We start from the raw sequence: 14,867 nt of genomic DNA, 5'->3' as shown, positions 1-14,867 counted from the left end.
TAGTTTCTTAGTTTTCTTACTCTGCATGTTACGACGCAGAGAGAGAGAAATCCTTGTCTGATTAGTTGCCAGGTTACCAGACTCCTGGGCAATAAGCAACAAAGAAAATTACGTGGTCAAATCTCTTTCTCTGATTCATAAAGCTTGAGGATGATTATCTTCAATATGAGATTCATTACAGCTTGCTCCTCACTATTTTATGTTTGACGGTCATAATACTTTGAGTACCAGATGTTTTTTGAGTAGTTATGCGGGACATATTGTGCTTGTTGTTAAGGTCGTGTGGATAAATGAGATGCAGAAGCTTAGAAGTCAGGCATGTTAACTGTTAAACACAAAAGCATGGAATAGTTACTTGAGAGATGTAAGCAGAGAAGAATTCAAGGGAAGAGAACTGATCACTGCTTCATGGGGAGGAGAGGAACGACAGAAAATGCTTTCTAGTGGAGGTGATGGGTAGGTTAAGCCTAGGAAGACAAGAGTTGAATATGAGTCATAGCTGACCCAGAAGGAAGGGTGTTAGAGCAGTGTGAACAAAGGCCCGGAATGGTCATACAGCTCGGGCTGTTCAGTGCCTGCCAAGATACTCAGTGTGGCCGCAGTAGAGCAAAGGAAGCAAGAAAAAGGCAAACGACTAGATCACAGAGTGAATAATTGGGAAAAGCAAACAGGATTGCTAGGAATGAACAATCACTCATAAAATTCAGACCAGGATGTTATTCCTTTTAGGGTAGCTGGAGCCCTTGCATTTGACTTAACACAACATGAGTCCAAACTAGGGTTGCTGTAATTTCCCAAGCTGTTGAGATGACAGTTTCTTGAGGACTGACTTGCAGATAGAATGTGTAGATGTCAGCATGTAGGGGTTCTAGCTGAGAGAGGTAATGGGAAGCAGTGTTGCGTGGTGGTTCACGTTGTGGCCTGAGAACCAGGCTGCCTGGTTTGACCCCTGGGCCTGCCATCTGCTAGAAATGTGTTCTTGGGCAAATTACTTCACCTTACTATGCCTCAGTTTAAAGAATGGGAAATAGTAACTATCTCAGGATGATGATGAAGATTAAATTAGCTAAAAAGCACTTAAAATAATGCTTGGCACAGTAGTGCTTCATGTTTCCTCTTTCTCAAATTATTATTGTCATCACTAATGTCAAGAAGAAAGTTCTGGAATATGTAATTACCACCCAAACCAAAAAGCAAACCCACTGCCGTCGAGTCAATTCTGACTCATTTAAGAAAAAAATATAACCCACAGTATTTGGAGTTCGCCTTTGTTAATTTTTAAAATACAATTTCTAATAATAGCAGTAACCAGAGCATGAGTTCATAATAAACTATTAAAGCATAAATATTTTGACGTGAAAGAACTAAAAACACTGATTAAGAAAATGTCTGTAACTAAACCAATTACAAAATTTTGAAGACGGGCATAAAAAGAATAAGAAAAAAACAAAATCTTGATTTACAGATATCTCTAAGGCAAATTGGCTAAATGGTGAAGAATGTGAGTTTTGGTCTAACAGCATTTAGAACTCGTGATGGTACTCCTCCAGCTCTGGCACTGGGTGCTAGAAATGCAGTGATGAATGAGACACGGCCCTCAAAAAGGTGACAGTCTTATACCAAAACCCAAAAACCAAACCCAGTGACCTCAAGTCGGTTCCGACTCATAGTGACCCTATAGGACAGAGTAGAAGTGCCCCATAGAGTTTCCACAGAGCGCCTGGCGCATTTGAAATGCTGACCCTTTGGTTAACAGCCGTAGCACTTAACCACTACACCACCAGGGTTTCCGACAGTCTTATAGGGGATATAAATGATAAACAACTGCAGTATGAAGAGTAAATTAGAGTATCATAGGATATTTAACCCAATTTTTTGAGTGAGAGATATCAGGAAGCTTCAAGGAAGAAGGGGCATCTAAGATGAAACTGAAGGATGAGTGGTTGGGAAGAATGGCAGGGTCTGTGGTCAAAGCTGGAGTAAAACAGTGCACGGAGGCCTCAAGTGCCAAAAAGCGCGACCCATATGGTCACTACAAGCAATTGAGTGTGGCTTGAAGCTAGTCTGCAAGCGAGAGCAGGGTCCTGATAGTGAAGGACTTTAAAAGCCTATTAGCCATGTTAAGGAACCTTAGACATTACGTTGAGGGCGTTGGGGAGCCATTAACAGCTATCTGTCTTAGAAAAGCCTTGGTACTATATCATAGAAATATCACTCTAGTAGCAAAGTGAAAAATGAATGGGATAAAAGGTGGCAAGGTAGGTAAGGAGACCTGAATTGTGTCAATCCAGATAAAAATGATAGTGGCTTGAATTAAAATAGAAGTACAGGTTAGAGATAGAGAGATCGAACAGGCATTTAAGAGGTGGAAACATATGTAATGTGTTTGCTGGGCATATATGAATGGGATGAACCAAAGGTAACCACATTCAGGCTTCATTATGTTATTTGAGATACCCATGACACATTCCAAGTAGAAGTGTGTCAGGAGGCAGTTCACTTGGCACCTTGGCTAGAGATCTAGGATGGAGAGAGGAATTTGAGAGGCAGCTGCTTCTCAGTGGTAATGAAGTCATGAGAGTTCATATACTCACCCAGGGAGACCTGCAAAATGAAATAAGAGGAGGTCCTAGAACAGAGCCATTAGGAATATCATGTTACCCCATCATCCAGGGAAGAGTAGCCAGAGGACAAGTTGAAAACTGGGGTCACGTGTTCGGAAGCCAAGGAAAGAAAGCTTTCAGGCAGAAGGGAGCAAGGAGAATGATCAGCTACTGAGGAAGAGACTGTTCAGATGAATTTAACAGGAAGAAGGCCACCTAATGACTTTGAAAATGATGTGATTTTGTGAGTCTAGAAATAAGTGGGAAGTAAGAAAATTGGCAGGTATCAGGACAGGGTCTGCATTTTGAAGAAGCAGAGAGAGTTTAAAAATATCTTGCATGGGGACTTCTGGGAAGTTGGTGGCACAAGAGGAGTAAGTTTGCAACTTCTTCACAAAAACACCAAGAAAGACACAAAAATTCTCTACCAGACTCAGCAGAAAACCTGTGAAGGTAGGCAGAGGACGCCTGCAGAGACCAGCTGAGGGGCCTAGTCAGAGAAGAGAACTGAAATGTAGGAAAAAACGCTCCCTCCATGATCTTCACTCTCTGACTCCCAGCGCCTGGAGTATGTACACCACACCAGCACCATTCCCCTTGGAGCCATCTTGCAGATCCAGAGGGACTTGTAAGCAGGTTCCAGGGAACCCTGAACCCCTTTTTCTTTGCAGTTTGTCTATGCAAAGAAAAAGCCTCCTGAACTCTGGCCAGGCTTGACAAAGCAGATCTCCCTGCTGGGCAACTTAGGGTGCACCAGCCTCCCTTCCCCCTACCAACACCTCCCTCAGATGGTGGCTGCAGTTCCTAAAGAGGGGAGACGAGCCGAGTCTGTGGCAGGAGACATGAGGGCTGTCACACAGTGTGAGGGGAAGCTTTGGATGGGGACAGAAGAACTCCTTTTGGGGACCCTGTGGATAATTTTGAGAGGGCTGGGCTCCACGTTCACTTGCAGGAGTGTCACAGAAGTCATCAAGTGCGGCAAAGCAAGAAACAGAACTAAAGTTGTGCCGTATGGTGGACAGATCAATTAGTGCAAGTGCTCAATTCTGATTGAGAGCTGCTGAAAGACCAAAAAGACCCTCTCTACTGGTCTTACTTGTTCCTACCCCTCCCTCCTCTTGTGCAGTAGAGGGAGGGGGAGGAACAAGCAAGGTTTGAAGACTGCCCACCTAAGGATTTCCAACAGAAAACAGTGCTGTCTATAACACCAGTTACTGAGGAGAGCTGAGGAAACTAACATCAAGGAAAAATTCAATGCTACAAATCAATAACAGAGTATAAGAAATACTAAGAGAGTGGAAATGGCAACTCACTCACAAGAACAAGATGAAGGGAGATACATTGCATCTATGGAAGCCCAAATAATGAACAGAATGGAAGGCTATAATACAACAATATTAAACAACCTCAAATAATTAAAGAAAACATAACGAACTAAAGGAAATAAGAAAAACAATGAACAAACAAAACAAGAATATAAATAAAGAAACCATAAAAAGAAAATAGATACTGGGACTGAAAGACAACAATAACTGAAATGAAAAATTCAGTGGAAAATGTGAACAATAGAGTTGAACAGGCAGATACTGATGAAGCTGCCTACATTGAAACTCTCAATTCTCTTGAGTCTTTGCCAGTAGAAGGGGTGCTTTTACCTCCCTCTGAGGAAATTAACCCCTTTGCCTGCAGAATCTGTAATGGCCTTCCCTGTGACAGTTGCCTTGTAAGATAGTGCTGATTTTCCTTAGGACTCACACACTCCCCACTCTTTTCTTTGAGACGATAACTAGAATCAAGTCCTAGTAGGCCTCAAAAGGTGAAGGACAAAGTGTGACCCATAGGAGTTGTGCTACACTCCAAAAGAACTACATGATTTTCTAATTTATACCGACAGAAATCAGGGAAAATGTGTGGGAATGGACATTAAGGGTGTAGGATAATAGTGAAAGGAACAAAAAGTTGGATCATGCTGAATTTATTTATATGGCCCACTAAGAAAAGATTCTGAATTTAATGTTTCAGTTTGATGGGTTAAAAAGGGCTTCAGAAGTTTGGTTGGTTGGTTGGCTGAAGCATGGACCAAAAGGTGGCGTACACTAAATGAAGTTGAAATGCCAGAACTACCTTGGTATACTGTAGAAGAAGATATCCAAAGAACTGGAATGTTAGAGTGAATTTATCATGTAAGACCTACCCACTCACCCTGGAAGTGCCCAAACGATTGATCTTCCACCACAACCTTGAGGAATAAATCTGTGAGGGGAGCCCTAGCATCCTGGAAGAGCACTGTGATCACGCTTCTCTGTAGGGCAGGTATTACAATGGGAGCTGCCACCACTGAATTAGGAAACTCTAAGGCTTAGTTCTCTACAGAAGCAAAACCAGTGAAGTGTATAAATATATGTAGGGAGATTAATATCAAGGAAATGGCTCATGCTATTATAGAGGCTGGAACATCGCAAGTCCATGGGTCAGGATAGAGGCCTCTCCTGATTCATGTCACTGCAGGGGTTGGCAAACCCAAGATTGGCAGGTCACACAGTAGGGTCCTTGCTCACAGGCTATGAAGATCAATGAACCCCAAGATCAGCAGGCAAGATGGCAGGTAAACTGCTAGCTCAAGACCCAAGAACTGGAGGTCAGATGAACAGGTGGCTGCTGTAGGATTCAATGTGAGCAAAAGCCCATGAGCCCAGAGAGTCCACTTACATTTGATGTAGGCTACACCCCCAGAAAAAAAAAAAAAAAAACTTTTTTTTTTTTTTACACCCCCAGGGAAACTCCTTTTTAACTTACTGGCTACTCAGAGCAGATCCTATCATGGAGATGATCGTATATATCAAATCTCATTGTGGAAGTGATCACATCACTATACAACTGCTGAACTACATCCATCGTAACTGCCAAACCACTGCCAATCGTGGCCCAGTCAAGTTGACAACAACTTTAAAGATCACAGTACACCCCTTGTGAACTTGGCACCCGTATATATCTCCTTAAACCATACATAATCTCTAAATAAAGACAGTTATAAAGTCATACTTGTGTCTAACGTGATACAGCTAACACACACAACAGAAAATGCACTAGACCTGTTTACAGCTTGTATTTTATAAGTGAAGAAAACAAATGTTTGATGCACACATACAAGGCAAAAACACTCATAGCAGAGTTCTCATTTCTGCAACTGGTCATGTGATTGTAACTGGTATTTAGAACTACCTTTTTCCACTACCCATTGCATACTCCCTTTGCCCTCAGCAAGCACCTCAGCTGGTTGTGGTTCTTTGTCTGGTGGGGTGACCCAAATCTTTATTCCTGAAGGGGCTAGGCCATTAGTAGGCATGTGAGAATTGAGTTGCTGTAGTTTTCGATTGACTTTAATTACACGGTATGGTAGTACTAAGAGATGCCCTAAGGGATCACCTTCATTCCAGATGTATGCTTCTTTACCTCCATTATTTCCTTTTGGTAATCAGGATCAATCACACCAACCAATATGGGAACTCCCTTCTTTGCCTGTTGATCCAGAGGCATAAGGAGCCCAAAGTGGCTGGGTGGCATTCTTAACTTCCGGTTCAGTGGAGTCACAGGTATGTCTCCAGATGGGAACAGTCCTCCCTTTCAGACTAAGACCTCTAGACCTGCAGAGCATAGGGTTGTAGGGACAGGAAGCAAAAATTTTGTGAGTGGGTCACCACAGGTAATAGTGAGTGGTGACACTCCCATTTCCATCCCTTGGTTCCTGGACCCATGAATCCTGGCTATGGGAGAAACAGCACCATGTGTTGGACACTGGTTTAGAGCATGCATAGTCTCCTGGAGAACATTGCCCCTGCAAGGTATTGCCACCTAGCTGGTACCGTAATTGTGTCTTTAGAAGGCCATTCCATTGTTCTGTCAGGCCAGCTGCTTCAGGATGATGGGGAACATGGTAAGACCAGTGAATTCTATGAGCATAGGCCATTGCCACACTTCGTTTGCTAAGTCCCTTGATCTGAGGGGATACTGTGTGGGATACCATAATGGTAGATAAGGCATTCTGTAAGTCCATAGATGGTAGTCTAGTCGGAAGCATTGCATGCAGGGAAGGCAAATCCATATCCAGAGTAAGTGTCCTTTCCGGTAAATGGAAGTGTCCCAGAGTAATCAACTTGCCACCAAATTGCTGGCTGATCACCTCAAGGGACAGTGCCGTATCTGGGACTCAGTGTTGGTCTCTGCTGCTGGCAGACTGAGCACCCAGCAGTGGCTGTAGCCAAGTCAGCCTTGGTGAGTGGAAGCCCATGTTGCTGAGCCAATGCATAACCTCCATCCCTGCCACTATGGCCACTTTGTTCATGAGGCCATTGAGCAATAATGTGAATGGCTGGGGAAAGAAGATGATGGTTTCCACAGAACATGTCATCGTATCCACTTCATTGTTAAATTCCTCTTCTGCCAAGGTCATCCTTTGGTGAGCATTTGCATGGGACACAAATATCTTTACTTCTTCGGCCCATTCAGAGAGGTCTGTCCACATACCCCTTCCCCATACTCCCTAGTCACCAATTTTCCAATAATCTGCCTTGCATGTCCCTGACCATCCAGCCACACCATTGGCCACAGCCCATTAATTAGTATGCAGTCGCACATCTGGCCATTTCTCCTTCCAAGCAAAGTGAATAAGCAGGTGCAGTGTTCAAAGTTCTTCCCATTGGGAGGACTTTCCTTCACTACTGTCCTTAAGGGAGGTCCCAGAAAGGGGCTACGGTGCCACAGCTGTCCACTTTTGAGTGGTGCCTGCATATCGTGCAGAACCATCAGCAAACCAGGCATGAGTTTTCTCTTCCTCAGTCAACTGATCATAAAGAACTCCCCATGAGGCCATAGATGCAAACTGAGAGATGGAAGGTAATGTGACAGGAATGGAGACTATGGTCATTTGGACCACTTCCTCATGCAACTTACTTGTGTTTTCAGGTCCTGCTTAGGCCCGATCTCATATATACCACTTCCATTTAATGATGGAGTGCTGCTATGCATATCCAACTTTATGGCTCTGCGGGTCAGACAACACCCAGTTCATGATGGGCAGCACAGGCTGCATGGTGACTTGGTGGCCCATGGTTAAGCGTTCAGTCTCTACGAAGGCCCAGTAACAAGCCAAAAGCTGTTTCTCAAAAGGAGAGTAGTTATCTGCGGAGGATGGCAGGGCTTTGCTCCAAAATCCTAAGGGTCTGTGCTGTGATTCACCGATAGGGACCTGCCACGGACTCCAAACAGCATCTCTGTCTGCCACTGACACTTCAAGCATCGTTGCATCAGCTGGATTGCATGACTCAAGTGACAGAGCAGCTTACATGGCAGCCTGAACCTGTTGGAGAGCCTTCTCTTGGTCTGGGCCCACTCAAAACTAGCAGCTTTTCAAGTCACTTGATAGATAGGGTGGAGGAGCACACCCAAATAAGGAATATGTTGCCTCCAAAATCCAAAGAGGCCCACAAGGTGTTGTGCCTTCTTTCGAGTTGTGGGAAGAGCCAGATGTAACAACTCATCCCTCACTTTAGAAGGAATGTCTTGACATGCCCCACGTCACCGGACCCCTAGAAATTTCACTGAGGTGGAAGACATGTGAACTTTTGTGGTATTAATTTCCCACCCTCAAATGTTTTTCCAGTAAGTCCAGAGTCATTGACAGTTCTTATTAGGTCCAGTCAGCTTAATGTCATTGGTGTAATGGATCAGTGTGACATCTTGTGGAAGGGAAAGGTGATCAAGGTCCATGCGAACTAAATTATGAGATAGGGCTGGAGAGTTGATGGAAGCCCTGGGATAGGATGCCAAAGGTATATTTTTGGCCTTGTTACCTGAAGGCAAACTGCTTCAGGTGGTCCTTTGAAACAGGTATGAAGAAAAAGGCATTAGCCAGATCAATAGCTGCATACCAGGTACTAGGATATAAATTAATTTGCTCAAGCAATGAAATGTTTGAAACAGCAGCTGCAGTCTGAGCCACTACCTGGTTAAGTTTTCGGTAATCCGCTGTCATTCATCAAGATCCATCTGTTTTTTGCACAGGCCAAATAGTCGAGTCAAATGGGAATGTGGTGGCAATGACCACCCCTGCATCCGTCAGGTCCTTGATGGTGGTAGTAATCTCTCTCTGCAATTCTTCCAGGAATGTGATAATGCTTTTGGTTTACTATTTTCGTAGGTAGAGACAGTTCTAATGACTTCTCCTTGGCTTTTCTTACCATGATAGCCCTTCCTCCACTTGTCAGGGATCCAGTGTGGGGTTTTGCCAATTGCTGAGTATATCTATTCCAATTATGCATTCTGGAACTGGGGAAATCACTACAGAATGGGTTAGGGGGCAGCCTCCTGTGAGACGGACATGAGCTAAGACTCCATTAATACCTGACTTCCATATGCCCTCAATCTGACTGGTAGGCCACAGTGAAGTTTTGGTTCTCCTGGAATTACTGTCAGTTCAGAACCAGTATCTAGTAATCCCCCAAAAGTCTGATTATTTCCTTTTCCCCAATGAACAGTCACTTTAGTAAAAGGCTGTAGATCCCTTTGGGAAAGGCTGGGAGAGAGATTAACAGTATAAGGTTTTGGCAGTGTATTGGAGTCCTTCCTCAAGGGGACCTGGCCTCCCCTTCATTCAAGAGGTTTTTGGTCTGTAAACTCACTCAAGTCTGGTAATTAATTGAGGGACTCTGACTCTATTCTGGCAATTCGAGTTACAGTGCTGTTCCCTTGACCTAGAATTCTTCTGTTTGTACGGATCAAAAAAACATTTAGTAGATTTCCTGTCTGTTTCACTCTTAGAGACACCATGACTAAGTAGCCAATACCATAAGTCCATACAAGTCAGACTGTTCTGATTACTGCTTTGACTGCTGTCCATTACAGTAATCACACCCACCTTGACTTTGTCTACTGAGTGCCATCACTTGGCCCCTATAGCCCCGGGGTCCAATTAGCCCCACTGTGGTTAGGTGTCTTAATTCAGTTAGGGCAGTTCCCACTGTCAAATCTGACTTACATAAAATATCAATCACAGCAGCCTTCAAAGATGCTGGGACTCCCTTCACAAATTGTTTATCACCTTTGTGGTAAAATGTGTGTCCTCTGCACACTCCATGTGTGGGTCTGTGGGTCTAACCTGATAAATCCACTCTAGCATGCCAGTTTTTCTAAGTTTTTAAATACCTTCTTCTACCATATACCAAGGCAGGTCTGGTACTTCAGCTTGATTTCGTATAGACCATCATGTAATGTGTGCTTCAATGACCTAACCAAATAAGCTATTAGATCCTTTCCTAACCTGTTGAGCTGAAGCATTGAATGAAGAACCAGTTCTTAGTGGGCCCACATCAATAAACTCAGACTGATCCAACTTTGTATCCTTGCACCATTATTCCACACCCTTAATAGTCATTTCCATACATATTCCCCAGGTTTTTGTCTATACATATTAGAAAAGTCAAGCAGTTCTTTTGGAGTATAGCATACATCCTCCTGGGTCACACTTTGCACTTTACCTTTTGGCGCTGGCTGGGACTTGAGTCTAGTTATAGGCCTAGAAGCCAAAATCAGTGGTGGGCATGTGTTTTGAGAATATTCAGCATTGTCTGATAAGGCATCTGCCTCAGGCGATTCCCCAGGCCACGACTTATAAAGGCCTTTTAGACACAGCTGGGTTAATCTCATTAGATGGGGGTGGAGGAGCTAATGATTTCACTGTGGAAGGCGGCTTAGCAAACAACATGGAGTAATCTCTTCAGTAGGGAGTGAGAGGGCAGGAGTGATTCAGTGGAATTTAGGGCCTCAGTGTCTCCAGCTTCCTGATTATCTACCCATATGCCCCCATCCCAAGTTTCAGAATCCCATTTCTTGCCCATCAATGCCCTCACTTTAATTTCAGGCAGCACTTAAGGTTGGTAATTCAGTTGGCGTTGTAATTCAGCCACTCTTATGAGATGCTGGGTTTTGTTTTCAACAGTATCAGCTCTATGACTGCAAGAAATAAGGCATTCTTTCAAGGCACAAATGGAAAACTTTGAGGTCATTTATGTGGCACTTGAGCTTTGACTCTGAAGCCCTGAGCTCATCTCTTTCTTTTATCACTTTGTTTACCAAAAGTAGGAGCAACCAACCATCTTCCTTATACTTCTCATTATAACAAATTGTAGAAAGGCATCAAACATACAATCACCCAGAGCCTCCCCTTTTACCAGTACCTGATCTATTGGTGGTGATATTTTGCACTTTCTATTGCCAACTCATGCCATGGATTAGCAGTGCCTTCTTTACTCCTGGAATTAGAGTCATCAACACCTTTAAAACTAAACAGACATGAGAATCAAATTAGAAAACTCAATCCTTACAGTTTTGTTTCTGTAGAGCCACTCCTGGTTCCAAATGTCTTAGGCTGAGCTCTCTAGAGAAGCAAAACCAAAAAACCCAAACCCATTGCCATCGAGTTGATTCCACCTCATAGCACCGCTATAGGACAGAGTAGAGCTGCCCCGTAGAGCGCCTGGTGGATGAAGCTGCTGCCTTTTGGTTAGCAGCTGTAGCTCTTGACCACTGTGCCACCAGGGTTTCCAAAAAGCAGTATGTAAATATCTGTAGTGAGATTTATATTAAGGAAGTGTCCCATGCAGTTGTAGAGCATGTTTCAAGTGCATGGGTCAGGATAGAGGCCTCTCCTGATTCCCGTTGCTGCAGATCAGGCCGCAGGGCTCTTGCTCACAGGCTGGGAAGACCGACAGATCCCAGGATCAGCAGACAAAACTGCAGGTAAGCAGCTAGCTCAAGTCCCGAGAACTGGAGGTCCGATGAACAGGAGGCAGCTGCAGGATCCAGAACAAGCAGAAGCCCATGAGCCTTGCCAAAGATTCCACTTATATTTGATGCAGGAAACTCCCTTTCAGCTGATTGGATACTCACAGCAGATCCCATCTTGGAGGTGATCACAATTATATCAGATCTCATTGCAAAAGTGATCCCATCATCACACAACTGCCAAACTACATCATAACTGCCAAGCTAGTGAGAATCATGGCCAAGCCAAGTTGACATGCAACCTTAACGATCACAGAAACCTAAATGCAGGGGGGGTAATTGGATCCCAAGGTGACAGTGGCCAAGTACAGCACTTAATCACCAAAGACAAGGTGGGCATGGTTACCATAAAGGACAGCAGAGTCAAAGCAGTACTGTAGTTTTTATGTAAAAATAACTCACACCTTCTATGTGTGTTTGCCATCTGTGCCCCCCACCACCGTGAGATATTTTCATAAGCGCCATATGGCAATTTTTAGTGATGCTTAATAAATACCTTACTGGGGGAGGGTGCAGTTGGCAAACACGTAGAAGACGTGAGCTCTTTGCGTAGAAATATGGTAATCAGAATGGTATGACTCAGAGAGACCTATTACGTTGATCACGGTGTTCCTAGAAGTGAAATAAATGGGAAGTCTGCCAAATTCTTACTTGACCTATATAACTGGAAGTGTTCTGGAGCAAGTGAACGTAAATCTAACTTGGATCACCAAAATTGAGAGTTATGGCCCTTCAGTTCTCAGACTTCAGCCTGTTTACAGACCCACAAATGCTTGACTGAAGGGGAGGCTGCGCCCGCTTGAGGAAAGACCTCACTGCATTGCTAAAAATTTATACTATTAATCTTTCTCCCAGCCTTCACCAAAGGAACCTGTAGCCTTTTTACCAGAGTGACTGTGCACTGGGGAAAAGGAAATAATTAGACTTTTCAGGGATTACTGGACACTGGTTCTGAACTGACAATAATTCCTGGAGAACTAAAAGGTCACCTTGGTCTACCAGTCAGAATAGCAGCTTATGAAGGTGAGGTGATCAATGGAATTTTAGCTCAAGTTCATCTCACAGCGGGCCCCCAAACCCATCCTGTGGTTATTTCCCTAGGTCTGGAATGCGTAATTGGAATAGACATACTCAGCAACTGGCAGAATACCCACATTGGTTCCCTAACCTGTGGAGCATAGGCTATTATTGTAGGAGAGGCCATGTGGGAGCCAGTGAAACTACCTCTGCCTAGTAAAATAGTAAACTAGAAGCAATACCACATTCCTGGAGAGATTGCAAAGATTAGTGCCACCATCAAAGACTTGAAGGATGCAGAGTTAATAATTTCTCCCATATCCCCATTCAACTCGCCTGTTTGGCCTGTGCAGAAAGTACGTGGTTCTTGGAGAATGACAGTGGATTATCATAAACTTAACCAGGTGGGGACTCCAGTTGCAGCTTCTGTTCCAGATACGATTTCATGGTACACAGCTATTGATTTGGTAAATGCTTTTTTCTCAATACTTGTAGTAAAGACCATCAGAAGCAGTTTACTTTCATCTGGCAAGGCCAGCAACACACCTTCACTGAACTCCCTCAGTGGTATATCACCTTTCCCCCCCGTATCATAATTTAGTCTACAGGGACCTTGATTACCTTTCCCTTCCATAAGATATCACACTGGTGGTCCACTTAGTGATGACTTCATGCTGATTGGACCTAATGCATTTGGAAGGACAAATGGCCAGATGTGTGATTGTATACCAGATTCACGGGATGTGGCCAGTGGTATGGTTGAGTGGTCAGGGACTTAGAAGGAACATGATTGGAAAATTGGTGACAAGGAGGTTAGGGGAGGAGGTGTGTGGATAGACCTCTCTGAATGGGCTAAAAACCTGATGATATTTGTGTCTCCTGTGAATGCTTGCCAAAGTGTGACCTCAGCAGAGGAGGGTTTTGTTATCAAGTGGATAGGATGACCCATTCTGTGAATACCATTCATTCTCTTTCCCCAGCCACTCGTTATTGCTGAATAGGCTCATGGGCAAAGTGGCCATGGTGTCAGGGATGGAGGTTATTTATGGGCTCAGCAACATGGATTTCTGCTTACCAATTCCAGCTTGTTAGAGACCAACATTAAGTCCCTGATATGGCCGTTACTCAAGGTGATATGCTAACCACCTGGTGACAGGTTGGTCACATTGGATTACTTCCATTATGGAAGGGGCAGCCTTTTGTTCTTTTAAGAATAGATACTTACTCTGGGTATGGATTTCTCTTCATTGCATGCAATGCTTCTGTCAAAAATACCATCTGTGGACTTTTAGAATGCCTTATCCACTGTCATGCGTTATATGTAGCATTGCTTCTGATCAAGGAACTCATTCACAGCAAGTAAAGTGCAACAGTGGGCACATGCTCATGGAATTCTCTTACCATGTTCCTTTTCATCCTGAAGCAGCTGATTCAATAGAACAGTAGAAAGGCCCTTTGAAGACTTTGTTATGGCACCAGCTTTCAGGGCTGGGACACTGTTCTCCAGGAAACTGTATATGTTCTAAACCAGTGTCTCATGTATGGTGCTGTTTCTCCCATAGCCAGGATTCACGAATCCAGGAATCAAGGGGAGAAATGGGAGTGGCAACACTCACTATTACCCCTAGTAATCTTGCAGAACTTTCGCCATCTGCCCTTAGAACTGTGTTTAAAGGTTTTTAAAGGTCCTAGTTCCAAAGGGAGGAATGCTTCCACTAGAAAACACGACAATAATGCCATTGAATTGGAAGTTAAGAATGGTACCCAGCCGTTTTGGCCTCCTCATGCCTCTGAATCAACAGGCAAAGAAGGGAATTACTGTACTGACTGATGTGATTTCTCCTGATTGCAAGTAGAGATTCGATTGTTATTACACAATGAAGGTAAGAAAGAATATAGATGGAATACAGGAGATCCCTTAGGGCATCTTTTAGTACTACCATGTGCTATGATTAAACCAATGGAAAGCTGCAACAACCCAATTCAGGCAGTACTGCTAATGTCCCAGACCCTTCAGGAGTGAAGGTTTGGGTTACCCCACCAAGCAGAGAACCACAACCAACTGAGGTGTTTGCTGAGGACAAAGGGAATATGGACGGGTAGTAGGAGCCCTGGTGGTGCAATGGTTAAGTGCTTGGCTGCTAATCGAAAGGTAGGAGGTTCAAATCCACCAGCCTATTCGAGGGAGAGGAGACCTGGTGATCTGCTCCCTTAAAGATTTTAGCCTAGGAAACCCTGTAGGGTCACTATGAGTTGGTATTGACTAGATGGCACACAACAACAGGACCCCAGGAGCAATTGCAGAAATGAGAACTGAAAGTATTATGAGCATTTCTTAAAAAAAAAAAAAAAAAATGTATGTGTGTGCACATCCTCTTTGGGGGAAAGGGTTAGTGTGTTTTGGGTTGT

General features: G+C 43.9%; 1 protein-coding gene across 17 annotated transcripts in view; it reads left to right on the top strand.

The window, feature by feature from the left end:
* CD46 (CD46 molecule) overlaps nucleotides 1-14,867 on the top strand; it is a 76,497-nt gene that overhangs the window by 3,755 nt on the left and 57,875 nt on the right. The gene's annotated exons all lie outside the window — the stretch shown is intronic.

This window comes from Loxodonta africana, chromosome 20, assembly GCF_030014295.1.
Source record: "Loxodonta africana isolate mLoxAfr1 chromosome 20, mLoxAfr1.hap2, whole genome shotgun sequence".
Taxonomy (NCBI): Eukaryota; Metazoa; Chordata; class Mammalia; order Proboscidea; family Elephantidae; genus Loxodonta; species Loxodonta africana.
The sequence above is the reverse complement of the archived record's forward strand: the minus strand, read 5'-3'. Positions and strand labels throughout refer to the sequence as shown.